We start from the raw sequence: 14,073 nt of genomic DNA, 5'->3' as shown, positions 1-14,073 counted from the left end.
CAATATTTAATGTTTGGCCATCATTTTAGACTTAAAAACCAGGCTTGACCTCTTCACCATTGAAATTCTATTGGACAGTGTTCAATATCCACCCAAATCAACATCAATAATTTGTTCCACTTGGCAAGGAAAAATGTTTAAAATTTAATGAAGCCAGCAGATATCCACAACCCCGTGTTGCCAGGCAGCAAACATGCTAACAAATGGCCAGGGCTCTCCTTATAAAAAGGAAAGGGGACCAGTGTTTGCCTGGAGACAGCGGGGCTATCAGTAACAGAGTGAGGCTGGCTTTCGAGTTTCTATAGGAAGCAACGAGCAATCCATCATTCTGGAGTGTTTACTTTGAAAATACGGCCTGTCCACTGGGAGTCACGGTTTTCCAAAGGCCCTTTTGCTGGTTCTGCTGATTCATATTCCCATAATTCCTTTACTGAATAATATTTTCCCATCACCATGGTGACTGTGTGAGAAGAAGGCATAAAGAGAAACTTCAGGACTTCTAATGTCACAGAACAGAGATTAGACTTCTGCTGGAGAGTGGGCTTCAAGTTTATATTTTAAAGACAAGAGTTAGAGGTCCCATGAGGCAGTTTAGTCAAGAGAGAGTGGGGATCAGGGAATGAGAACAGCTGGGTCGCTGGTCTTGGTTCTGGTACTTTCCAGCTGGTTCTGGCACTTTCTAGCCATTGACCTTGGGCGATACTTTTCACTTGGTTCCTCTCCCCACAAAATGAAGTGGTGAGGAGGAATTAAGATCCTCAGAAGAACTGATCGACAAAATTCAAGGCATTAATGGGGCTCCCCAAGTGGAGCTAGTGGTAAAGAAGCTGTCTGCAATGCGAGAGACCTGGGTTCAATCCCTGGGTAGGAAAGATCCCCTGGAGGAGGACATAGCAACCCACTCCAGTATTACTGCCTGGAGAGTCCCCATGGACAGAGGAGCCTGGCCGGCTGCAGTCCATAGGGTAGCAAAGAGTCTGACATAACCAAAGCGACTTTATCATCAGGACACAAATTGTAAAACCTTATTAAAAAAAAAAAACCACGAACCAAAAACAAATACAAAATCTCAGGTTTAGTCCACATCAAAGTACCACGGCAGGTGGTTATACCTTGCGTTAATGTGGATGACATTTTGTACGGTCTCCCCAACCACCACCCCCCCCCACACACACACACACGCAGACACATACACACACCTATGACCTCCTAGAGGGAGGAATTTTTATCCTGGACTCTAGTTCGCAGCGCACATGACTTCACTTTGTGTAGGCCTCAAGAAATGCTTGAGTTGAATTCAAATTTGGATCCAGCAAATGCTTGCCAAGTTCACAGCACCAGGCTGTGGGGGCACAGAGGTGATTCGGCGGCGGGGGGTGGGGGGCGCTGAGTCACCCTGATTCTCAGACCAGCCTGTGATTTCACAGCACCTTCTTTGGGGGTGGGGAAAGGGGAGAATGTGTGCTTTGAATGTAAGAGTCAGTTATCTCAGAAACAGAAAAAACAAAAATGTGTCTTAGAGTTGAATTACGCTCGTTACAATGGCACGTGTGAAGTGAACTTCTCAGGAGGATGTGCTGTTGGCAGAGGGGACCCAGAGAAGGGAAGGATTTGCTCTGTGTGGAGAGGTGGGGGCTCAGAGCGTCTCATTGAGCAGCCCTGAGAGCCGGGGGCGTTGAGGCTGAGCTGGGAGGGTGAAGGGCTGCGGAGCTGACTGAGCTACCCCGGAGGAGGGGATTTCAGAAGAAAGCTGGGGGCAAAGGCAGAGGCAGAGAACAGCCTGGTGCAGCCTCAGGAACTCTCCACGTGGCTGGAGCATAGAAGAGGGAGGAGGTGGGGAGAAGGCGGGCGGGCCCCACCCGGGAATGACCACATACACCGCAGCACTCAGTTCGCGGGCACAGAGAGGAGCCCTGCTCAGCTGCACCAGAACTGCTGGTCAAGGAGGGAAGACTTAGAGAATCCTCTGGGCAGATCCCTCAGTGCAGGGGGGTCTTCATTATCATCAGTTTGGGCTTCCAGGGTGATCCAAACCGGCCTTGGTTAGTGGTTTTGATGTGGGTTCAAGAGAGCCAGGAGCCAGGAACCACAGAGCCCTCCAGCGACAAGGGGAAATCACTTTGTCGTTGTTCAGTCACTGAGTCGTGTCTGACTGCAGCCCCATGGACGGCAGCATGCCAGGCCTCCCTGTCCTTCACTGTCTCCTGGAGCTTGCTCAAACTCATATCCGTTGAGTCAGTGATGCCATCCAACCATCTCATCCTCTGTTGTCCCCTTCTCCTCCCACCTTCAACCTTTCCCAGCATCAGGGTCTTTTCCAATGAGTCAGCTCTTCGCATCAGGTGGCCAGAAGTATTGGAGGTGGAGGTTCGGCTTCAGCATCAGTCCTTCCAAGGAATATTCAGGGTTGATTTTCTTTAGGATGGACTGGAAAGGGACCCTTTGGTCCTCCTTTCTCAGCCAGTCTCTGGACCTCCGTTTGCCAGCTGTTAATACTTGCCTGAGAAGCAGGAAAGTGAGCAGCATTAATCATCTCTTCTGGTGAGTCAGGCCAGCAGGGATTTTGCTGGGCACCTGGGGAACTGGAGGGTGTCAGCATGCAGGCAGCAAGGCCTGCTCTGCAGATGGCAGCCTGGTCACCTCGGGGGACACTTGACCAAGGCTGAGGTCTTCCTGCAGGCAGAGCTCATTCTCGGGATGCCAAGAAAAGCACTTACCCAAAGGGCATAGCCCAGGCCCCAGGGTTCCTGCGGTGGGCGCCGGCAGGAGGCGGCCCCTGTGGAAGTCAGAGCCGGGAGTTCCGCAGAGTCACCCTCAGTAGGCACTGCTGGCCTTGAACTTCAGTAACCTTGGCCTCCCTGGCGGTGGGCAGGGACACAAGTGCCTTCTCATCTGTGGGAGTCCCTCTCACCCCTAGACACACATCTCGTGCAGACAGTCCCAGCTTCCTTAGTCTATGTGGTCCATCTGATTTCACTCATTTTGGGGGCCTCCCAGATGCTGAAAGGGAGGCTAACCGTTTACAGGTCCACATCCCCATCCTTTAAGACGTCAGTCTGGACCAGGGAATATGTACATCAGCATTTGGACAGGTGTCTGATATCCTCAAGACATCCCTGCCCTTAAAGCTCAGCTTTTCGCAGGGTGTTACTTTGGGGACCCTCAGCTTAAGTGTAGGGAAGCTTCCTCCCAAGCTGCATCTCCTACATGCAGCCAGCCAAGGAGGGGGAGATGAGAGAGATCCCCAAGTCCTCTTTACTTTGTTACCGCCCCGCTTTCTCCCTCTACTTGGGAACGGAAATGGGGGCTTAGTTTGATGTAGCCCCTGTAGATGCCTCCAGCCCCATTTCCCACCAGTTCCTCCTGTCTCCTCCAAGTTTCAGGCACCTGATATCCATAAATATCACATACAAGCTTTCCTTCCTCCTCACCTCTCTTGTCCTCCCTGTTTCAATGGCACCTAAGCTTCCCTGTACATTCTTCTCCACTTTTCTCAAAAGTAAAGGAATTACCTTCTCTGTCCTCCTATGGTCATTTTGTAGGAATCAGGGCTGGTTCAAATTTCAGCTCTGACACTAACCCAGTAATTTTACCTCTGTGGACCTCAGTTTCCCCATCTGTAAAGTGGGATGATAATAAACCTGGCCAAGTAACAAGAATTATATAACTGTGTAGTATGCTGAGCACAGGGCCTGGCACATAGTGGATATTCAGCAAACATAATTCTCCCCCTTTCCTAGTCTTCCTCATAGCAGTTTCCATTGTTATTATCATGATCTGTGTATGTTTCATCTACTAGATGTTGAATTTTAAGGATCTATGATTCAGATAATAATAACTGTGTATGTGCCAAATAGTTGTTATTTAATCAGTAGGTCGGGTCTGACTCTTTCTGACCCCAAGGACTGCAGCACGCCAGGCTTCCCTGTCCTTCACTATCTCCCCAAGTTTGCTCAAATTCATGTCCATTGAGTCAATGCTGCCATCAAACCGTCTCAACCTCTATCACCTTCTTCTCCTTCTGCCCTCAATCTTTCCTAGCATCAGGGTCTTTTCCAATGAGTCAGCTCTTCACATCAGATGGTCAAAGTATTGGAGCTTCAGCTTCAGCATCAGTCCTTCCAGTGAATATTCAGGGTTGATTTCCTTGAGGATTGACTGGTTTGATATCTTTGCTGTCCAAGGGATTCTCAAGAGTTCTCCAGCCCCACAGTTCAAAAGCATCAACTCTTTGGCACTCAACCTTCTTTATGGTCCAGCTCTCACATCCATACATGACTCCTGGAAAAACCATGGCTTTGACTATACAGAACTTTGTTGGCAAAGTCATGTCTCTGCTTTTTAATACACTAAGTTTGTCACAGCTTTTCTTCCAAGAAGCAAGCGTCTTTTAATTTCATGTCTGTAGTCACAGTCTGCAGTGCTTTTGGAGCCCAAGAAAATAAAGTCTGTCACTGTTTCCATTGTTTGCCCGTCCATTTGCCATGAAGTGATGGGACCGAATGCCATGATCTTCATTTTTTGAATGTTGAGTTTTAAGCCAGCTTTTTCATCTCCTCTTTCACCTTCATTAAGAGGCTCTTTAGTTCCTCTTTGCTTTCTGCCATAAGGGTAGTATCATCTGCATGTCTGAGGTTATTGATATTTCTCCCGGCAGTCTTGATTCCAGCTTGTGCTTCATCCAGCCCAGCATTTCACATGAGGTACTCTGCATATAAGTTAAATAAGCAAAGTGACAATATACAGCCTTGATGTACTCCTTTCCCAATTTGGAGCCAGTCCTTTGTTCCATGTCTGGTTCTAACTATTGCTTCTTGACCTGCATACAGGTTTCTCAGGAGGCAGGCAAGATGGTCTGGTATTCCATCTCTTTAAGAATTTTCCAGTTTGTTATGATCCACTCAGTCAAAGGCTTTAGAGTAGTCAGTGAAGCAGAAGTACCTGTTTTTCCGGAACTCTCTTGCTTTTTCTATGATCCAATGGATGTTGGCAATTTCATCTCTGGTTCCTCTGCCTTTTCTAAATCCAGCTTGTACATCTGGAAGTTAATGGTTCACATACTGTCGAAGCCTCACTTGAAGGATTTTGAGCATATATAATTCAGTGGGTTTTTTGTACACTCAGAAAGCTGTGCGATCATCACCAGCATGTAATTCTAAAACCATGGTGTTACTCCCAAATAAATCCAGTGCCCATTAGCATTCAGTCCCCATTTCCCCTTCTCAACTCCAGACATAGTCTAATCTAATTTCTGTCTTTATAGGTTTTCCTGTTCTGGAAATTTCCTCCTAATGGAATCATGCAATGTGGTCTATATGAGTGACTTCTTTCACTTGATGTTTTCAAGGTTCATCCATGTTGCAGCATGTATCAGCACTTCATTCCTTTTCATGGCTGAATAATATTGCACTGTTTGGTTGGACCACATTTTGTTTACTCATCAGTTAATAGACATTTGGATATTTCCTACTTTTGGCTATAATGAATAATGCTACCAAATGGTTCGTTTTTATATATTGCACTTCTTGACTGAGAGAAGGTGATAGGGTTAGGGTTTGGATGTCAAATATTTTTTACTAGGACATATTTTACCTCACTATTATCATAGTTCCTTGAAGTTCTTGTCTAATAATCATAGTATCTGGCTCATTTCAGGGTTGGTACCTATTGACAGACTTTTTGTTCTTGAAAATGAGCCTTCATGTGAAGAGTTATTCTGGATTCTGTCGTGGACATTGTGAATGTTCTGTTGTGGAAAACGGATTCTGTGATGTTGTTTTGAAGGAAGGTGATGTTTTTGTTTCAGTAGGGAATGAATTTGGCCGGGCTCAAACTTTGCATTCTATGACACTTATAGTGGGGAGGGGGTCTCAGTTCTCAGTTGAGACCGCTTTTAATCTGCCATGCACACGTGTGGCTTGGGGCTCAGCCAGAGACTTGGGCAGGGGTCTACACACAAACTCTGGGTTCCTTCTTCTCCAGCTCTCTCCATCATGGGGCTCCTGCCAACGCTCCAGTGACTTGGGCTGTCTAAATCTCCTTCTCCCAGTTCCTCTGTCCACGAGGACAGTAGGCCTCCCGCTGGAATTTAGTCACCTTGTGCGCCCACCGCAAATGTGGCAGATGCCCTCAGGGCAAAGCCACAAAAATGGGAAGCTTGCCTCTTGTGGGTTGATTCTTCTAAGTTTTGACACTGCTCCAAGACATTTCTGCTTATGTTTACCCTCTAGGGCCCTGTTGTTTTTGTTATATTGTCCATAGTTTGTGGATTTGTACGTGTTGTCTGTAGGACGGTTGGTTTGTGAGCAATTTACTCCTCCACACAGAAGCAGAATATACATATATATGTATTTTTAAATATTTGAATATATATATTTGAAACATAAGTTTCATGAGTTAATACTTACCTACTACATTCCTGCAGATGATTTACTCTAATAATTTCTGTCCTATTCCACAATCTTTCATTTAAAAAAGGCTGCTCTCGGTCCTCCGCTAAATTGATCTTGTGACCCACAAGGCGGTCATGATCCCGTTTGACGCCCTCTGCTCTGACGCCTGGCAGACATGAGCAGGGACTCTTATGGAAGGGCTCGCCGAGCAAATAAAACACAAGAGCATCTCACTCTCCTGCCCAAGGTTTAGAAGCTCTGTGTCCTGAACATACTACGAGCAGGGTGCTCACAATGCTGTCCCCACAGATGAGGGGGTTCACTTGTGTCCCCTGCCCTGCACACCCCTCCAGGGCCATCGTCACCAAAGCCTGCAGTGAGAGTCCTTTAGGACGTAGGACTCCTGCTAAACGTGATTCACAGACTTCATACATCTCTGGCCATCTTGCTGAATAAGGAAATTTAAAAATAGTGATCATCTACTTTGGCCATCATAAACTAAAGGTTAGAAAAATATCAGCTGGACAATCACAGAATAAGGCAAAGTCTTGAAATTAAATTCACTTCCTCCTGTGGAAACCTCACTCCATACCTTCCACATCATTCCACGGATAGGTGCTTGAGAGCTCTAGATCTAGCAGGGACCATGGGAGGCCAGTCCTGGAACCCATCTCCCTCCCGTGTCAGCCAGAGAGGATGGGCATTCGCCCAGGGTCCCACACCTGGGCAAGAACAAACGCTTTCAGGTTTGGCATAGGTACTTCTCCACTGAAATTCCAAGTGGCTGTGACTGCAAAGATGCAGGCGCTTGTTCCCAGATTCCTTCTCTGCTCCATCGACTCCCCAGGCCACAGAGCTCATTTCACTCACCGCAGCCGGTCCCCTGGGGGGACTTCCTCCGCCCTACTTGCCATCACCCAGATGCGCAGAGAACAGAGGGTGGATGGGAAGAAGAACCAGCCGGGCCCCCGCACACACCCCGCCCCACTCCCCGGAGCAGCGCAGGAGACCCGAGAGGCATTAGTGCCCGCATAATGGAGCCATCCTCCTCTCTCCTTGGAAATCACCAGCCCATCTTAATGACCACGAGAGGAGTCAGATGCGAGCCCTGTGCTCATAAGGCTGGGCCGTGACGCCCTGTCTCCACTGGAGGAGGGGCAGCGGCTGCTCACCCTGGGAGGAACTGGCCTGGTGTCTGTCTTCTGCCCAACGGAGGCTGGGTGAGAGCTCCCCCGACTCCGCCTCTCACGCCATTCTGCTGAGGGGCTGGGGCACGGGGCTTCTGAAATGCACCTGGGTTGGGGGGGGGCTGTGGAAGAGCCCTCTGCGGGTTCTGCCGACAGGATGGGAGGGAGGGAAGCAGAGTTCCAGGCCAAGAGCTGAGGGCCTAGAGGTGAGAGGCTGGGATTCTAGGGGGTCTCAGAGACAGCGTGTGGGGTGGCCTTGGGATGTCTGCATGAACTCACCGGGCTGCTCGCCGTGACCTGCTCGGGCATCCTTGGGGCTGGGCGGGGCCCAGCATCAGCAGGCACACCCTGGATTGGCCTTGGCATTTGTTGGAAGATTCAGATATTTCTGCAGTGCTCGGTACTCTGTAACGTCGTCCCAGCCCTCGTCCTCTGCTTAGGGCGCCCCTTCCTCCTGCCCCCAGCCCCCTCCCCGGGGACCCCTCAGCCTCCCACGTCCAGGAGCAAAGGGGCTCCTGCCCTGCACGCCGGGGGGCCTCCAGGCTCCTGCTCGTGGTCATATATGTGGTGGCGTGTTTTTATTGGGGTATCATTGCTTTACAAAGCTGTGGTAGTTTCTGCCGTACCGTGGGGTGCATCAGCTGTACGTATACACGTGTCCCCTCTCTCAGGCCTCCTTCCCAGCACCCTCTTCGCCGCCCCCTAGGTCATCAGAGAGCTCCGAACTGAGCTTCCTGCGCTTTGCGACCGCTTTCCCACTAACTATCTGCTGGTTACCGTGTATGTTTAATAACACTTTGGGGTCTGATGCGTGACCGAGGCTGGTTTGCAGCCCCGGGCATGTGCCCTGCCTGCTCGTAGGGGCGACCCAGGGGTGTCAGCCCTGTTCCTGGGCGGCCAGCAAGTGGAGGAGTAGGTAGCCATCTGGCTGCACGCATGAGACGCCCTGGGTTGGGGAGAAGCTGAAGGAAAGAAGGATGGGAAGAGGGGGTACATTGCCAACCTCCTCCCACCGAATGGGAAAGAAAGTTGAGAGTGAAAATTTTAATTGCAAAGATCCCACTGACAGCTTGACTTGAAGGGAAAAGATGAGCTAAATTTAACTTAGCCAAAGAGCCAAAAATGCAATTTACTAATTAGCTTAAAATGGAAACTAGTCCAGTGATCCTAAAGAGGTTTTCTGGTTACAAGATACCAAAAAAGAGGTGGTTCTCCTCTTCATCCTGACACACACTTTGCATTTAATACTGTTGGGTAATTAGCAACGCAGTTTGCTGGCACATGGCCCGGAACATGGAGGCAGAGCACCAGAGCCTTCTTGAAAAGTTACAGGAACCCATGTTTTCATGTTAAACCTATCTTCTAAATCCAGAGCATCCAGAGGGAGTGAGTCTGTCCTCTGGGAGTGCACAGCCCCCTGGAAAGAGGAGGCAAGGTCTGGAGGGGCTAGAGTCCCCCTAGACAGTTCTAGGTGCCGAGGGGTTTAGAGGAGAGGGCCCCAAAGCAGGTACCAGTTGAGTAAATGGCCTTTGATGAGCCTTGAGAGGTGATGACTTCAACATCGGGAGTGTCTTAGTCCCTTCGGGCCGCCCTAGCGACATGCTGCAGGCTGGGCGGCTTTCCATGTCAAGCATTGCTTTTCTCACAGTTCTGGAGGCGGGCAGTCCAAGACCAAGTTCGGTTTCTCGGGGTGGGGGGACCTCTCTCCTGGCCCAGGGGTGTCCACCCTCCCACTGGATCCTCACGTGGAGGTGAGGTAGAGCTCTGGAGGCTCCTCTTTATTTCTCTATTTATTTGGTGGACCACTTTTTTAAAGTCTTAATTTGTTACAATACTGTTTCTGTGTTATGTTTTTTGGCTGCAAGCCATGTGGGATCCTGGCTCCCTGACCAGGGATCAAACCCACCTCCCCTGCGTTGGAAGGTGAAGCCCCAACCACCAGGGACCCCAGGCAAGTCCCATGAAGGCTTCTGTCTCTAGAAGGACACAGACCCTATCAGAGGAGGGCCTGATGACCCTGTTGGACCTTCATTACCTCTTCACAGGCTCTGTCCCCAAATAAGTCACCTGGGGGGCTTAGAGCTGCGACATAGAAATGCTGGAAGACACAGTTCAGCCCCTAGCAGGGAGCACAGGGAAGGGACGGAGCAGCTGTGTATCTAGAGAACAGGTCCATTTCACAGGCTAGTAATGTGAGGTCCGGACACGTGTGTGAGATCCCACACAAGGAAGGCTGGCCTGGCCCCTGGCTCTTCACTCAGCAGGCAGGGGTGGGTCACAGGGGACCCCTGAGCTGGGCAGTGACAGGATCAGAACTGCACTTCAGTGGGCCAGTCTGACCACCAGGTGGAAAAGATGTCTTCATTACTCTGGGATGATTTTTGTTCCAATTCTAAAGGCATGCCTAACACACGAGTGGAACTCATTAACCCTCTTCTCTTTCCCACATAATGGCAGTCTTGGGAGAGCAACAGGGACTTTGAATAAAACATTTTGGAGAGTCATCCAGGACATTATAAATAGTCATAGCACAAAAGTAACATTTGGGAGAAAGAGCATTTTCAGCAGCAAATTTTCATGGTACGGTTTCTGTGTATACTCTTCCAACTAAAACAGATGGTTTTTCCAAACGATGGCTATCTTTTAAGAATGTTTTACTGCTTCTCTAATTTGGTGCAATAAAATGTCCTACAGGCAAAAATAAAATCTTAGCAGGTAACACAGCTGTTCCTTTATTAAATGTATAGGAGAGGTGCTCCTCTCTGCTCTCCCATCAATGACACTGAAAGGCAGCAAGCATATCTGTTACAGAGGAAGGGATGAAAAACCCATGAACTTAATCCATGCAGAATCTCAATGATGTAAAGCTGAACATGTTACCACCCCACTTACGGAGTATGGTTAGCTTTTAATCGCTAAATGACATCATTAAGGATGCACATAATAATGCAATTAAAGACCACAGCTCCATGTCTGGAATAGAGATGAATTGTCATTTGGTGTCATTAGTAATATCGGTCATAAATGAATCCCCCTCTTGCCAAACAGCAATAACATTGCCCATAAATTCGTTCTCAAATTACCTTTCCTGCTGCCACATCTATTTCCCACCAGACTGGCCAATATATGAAAATATGAGTTCACACATATATTATGCAGGATTTTTTTCCCCCGAAAGATTTAAATAGCAAGCTCCAGCCATACATTCACCCAAGATTTCAAGTGATTTACAAATGTAGAATTTAGAGTTCTTCAGAAACCCATCTTGTATGCAAAACAAACTGAAAAGGCACATAAATCTCTAACCTCCTTGAAATTTTTCTTATAAAAAGAGAAGGGCCTTTAAGTGCAGAAATTGAGACCTCGTCTTTATCTGGCATGGCACCTAACCTCCAGAAGAAGGCCCACAGGAAATGTCTGTAGAGTGAATGAATGAATGAACCAACGAACAAATAAACTAAAGAGCAAACCAGCATGAGAAAGTTTTACCCTATTGGATTAAATGTCAAAAGTGTTCCAAAGCCAAGGAATAAATTGTGTTTCTGATAGTGAAAAAAAAAAAGACCCAATATACATTTGTTTGATTGAATGAATAAATAGGCCTTGATAAAAGATAAATAAAAATAAAAAGACTATTTTGTGTGGGAAAAAAAGAGCAAATAAACTGAAGCTCAAGAATTTACATTAAGATATACATATAATTTTAAACTTAATTTAAATTTATTAAAGTCATCATGCACAGATTTTTAAAAATCAAGCAGGTCTACAAGGCTTAATAAAAAAAATAGCAGTTACCTTCCCTTATTCCCTGTGTCATTCCCACTTTCCAGAATCAACTGTCCCTTCCAAATATTTTATCCATTCCTTTTGGAATGCATTTATCTTTCTTGAAATAACACGGGTATACAGATGCTTCCTGATTTTTCCAGGTTCGGGAATTTCAGGAATTTGTTATCTGTTTACTTGCCACCATGGAAGATGAAGACCTGCTTCTCTCTTCCATCACTCACTATACACCCACATGTGCATACATACCCATCCCCATCTTTCCAATATAGCTATGTCCTAATTTTTAATTTAATTGCTATGTGTTTATATTATTAGGACTATGGAACACTATTCATGGTTAAGCCATACAGAATTTGATTGAATTTGCTTTCTTCTACAATTTTTGGTTGTCCTGGGATGACTCTTCTGTTTTCCTTGCACCTGTCACTAAATCATCCCAAATACTCTGGCTTATGTGTGAATCTCCTTTCAATAGTTTCCAGTTTCATCTTCTTGGCGGCCTTTCTGCAGAGCCTTTGTCCCATGGCTGCAATCTGACTGGCTCCCCACTGGCACAATTATCACTGTCGATTACACAAGTGATGTCTTAGGATCTCTCCACCTGTTTTCATGGAGGTTCCTTTGACCCCTTTCCTGGGTACCTTGTGTCCCGGAGCTCACGCGTTCTTCATTCTTGGTGACTCCCTCATTTTGGTGGAGCACACCCTTCAGTAGCTTCCTGAGAAAGGGGGCACATGGGACCTAAGTTTTTGAGAACTTGTATGATTGAGAATACCTTTATGCTACTCACATGCTTGATTGAATGGTTTGAAATTATAGGTTGAAATTAGGTTCCCCCCTAAAATTTACTTTCTTAAAAAAATTTCCTTATTGTTTTCTGGGCTTCCCTGTAGCTCAGGTGGTAAAGAATCTGCCTGCAATGCAGGAGACCCTGGTTCAATTCCCGGGTTGGGAAGATCCCCTGGAGAAGGGATGGGTTACCCACTGCAGTATTCTTGGGGCTTTCCTGGTGGTTCAGTCTGTAAAGAATCTGTCTGTAATGCAGGAGCCCTGGGTTCGATCCAGGGTTGGGAAGATACCCTGGAGGAGCTTGGCTCCCCTCTCCAGTATTCTTGCCTGGAGAATCCCCATGGACAGGTGGCAGGCTGCAGTCCATGGGGTCTCAAAGAGTCAGACATGACTGAGTGACTAAGCACATTGTTTTCTAGCTCCTCTTATTGCTGTTAAGAAATCCAGTTTCATTCTAATTCTTAACCCTTTGTCCAAGACCTGTTGTTTCTCTCTGGAAGCTTTTTGAACGTTCCCTTTATTGCCAGTGTTCTAAAATAGAGATATAAATTTTCCTGCTTGGTTCTCTCTTCATTGTGCTGAGAACTTAGCTTGCTCTCTCGGTGCAGAAGTTCATGTCCCTTTGTCCTGGGAGTTTTTCTTGAATTATTTATTTGAGGCTTTCCCTCCATTTTCTTCACTTGTGCTTTCTGAAACTCCTATTATTCAGACACTGTACTTCCCAATATGATTGTTGAACTTTTCTCCTGTATTCTATATTGCTTTGTCTTTTTATTCTATTTTTCAGGGAGATTTGTGTAACTATTTTATTGTTATTTATTTCTTTTCACTGACACATAAGTGATTTACAATGTCATATTAGTTTCAGGTATATAGCACAGTGATTAGGTTATATTTGTGTATGTATATATATATTATTTTTCAGATTTTTTTCCCCTTACAGATTATTAGAAAATATTGACTATAGTTTCCTGTGCTATACAGTAGGTCCTTGTTGGTTCTCTCTCTGTATATAGTAGTGTGTATGTCGTGTATGTTAGTTGCTCAGTTATATCTGACTTGTGACCCTTTGGACTGTAGCCTGCCAAGCTCCTCTGTCCATGGGATTTTTCAGACAAAAATACTGGAGTGGGTTGCCATTTCCTTCTCCAGGGGCTCTTCCTAACCCAGGGATCCAACCTGGCTCTGCTGCATTGCAGGCAGATTCTTTACTGTCTGAGCCATCGTGGAAGCCGGTGTATATCATGCTCCATTTAATTAACTTAATTAATGCATTTATTTATGACTGCACTGGGTCTTCCTTGCTGCGTGGGTTTTCTCTAGTTGCAGCGAGTGGGGACTACTCTTGGTTGCAGTCCATGGACTTCTCGTTGCCGTGGCTTCTCTCGTTATGGAGCATAAGCTCCAGGCACACGGACTTCAGTAGTTGCAGCTCACCAGCTGCGTTGCTTCACGACACGTGGGATCTTCCCGGACCAGGAACTGAACCCATGTCCTATGCATTGGCAGGCGGATTCTTTACCACTGAGCCACCAGGGAAGTCCTTAATTCTGTCTTAGACTCTTCTGTGGAGATTTTATTTCTACCATATTTTTAATTTCCAAATGCCCATTCTTATCATCTAACTTTAGCCTCTTGTCCTTGTTTTGTGGCTGCGGTCACGTCAACCTTTGAGGACACTGGTGATTACTTTATTTCCTTCTGTTCTCTGTGTTGTCCTTTTCCTCTTATTCCCCTGCCCTTTCTTCCTTTTACATTTTCTCAGCTGTTTAGAGATTCTTGGTTCTCCATTCAAACGTTAGAGACGAACATTCAAAAGCTGCAGGAAGCTGAGTCCACAGATGAGATTTGTCCACGGGAGGACTTGCCAACAACTGTGATTCCTGACCCTTCCCTCCCTCCAGGTCTTTCCCCAA

General features: G+C 46.8%; 1 protein-coding gene across 3 annotated transcripts in view; it reads left to right on the top strand.

The window, feature by feature from the left end:
• Window positions 1-14,073, top strand: part of EML1 (EMAP like 1) — a 196,282-nt gene that overhangs the window by 34,502 nt on the left and 147,707 nt on the right. The window contains exon 1 of one of the 3 annotated variants that reach the window (XM_070477849.1): window positions 7,412-7,612. The exons of the other annotated variants lie outside the window; for them this stretch is intronic. The gene's annotated coding sequence lies outside the window, so the exon portion shown is untranslated. Of the gene's footprint in view, window positions 1-7,411; window positions 7,613-14,073 lie in introns of those variants that run through there. 3 annotated transcript variants of the gene reach the window in all.

This window comes from Odocoileus virginianus, chromosome 16, assembly GCF_023699985.2.
Source record: "Odocoileus virginianus isolate 20LAN1187 ecotype Illinois chromosome 16, Ovbor_1.2, whole genome shotgun sequence".
NCBI lineage: Eukaryota > Metazoa > Chordata > Mammalia > Artiodactyla > Cervidae > Odocoileus > Odocoileus virginianus.
The sequence above is the reverse complement of the archived record's forward strand: the minus strand, read 5'-3'. Positions and strand labels throughout refer to the sequence as shown.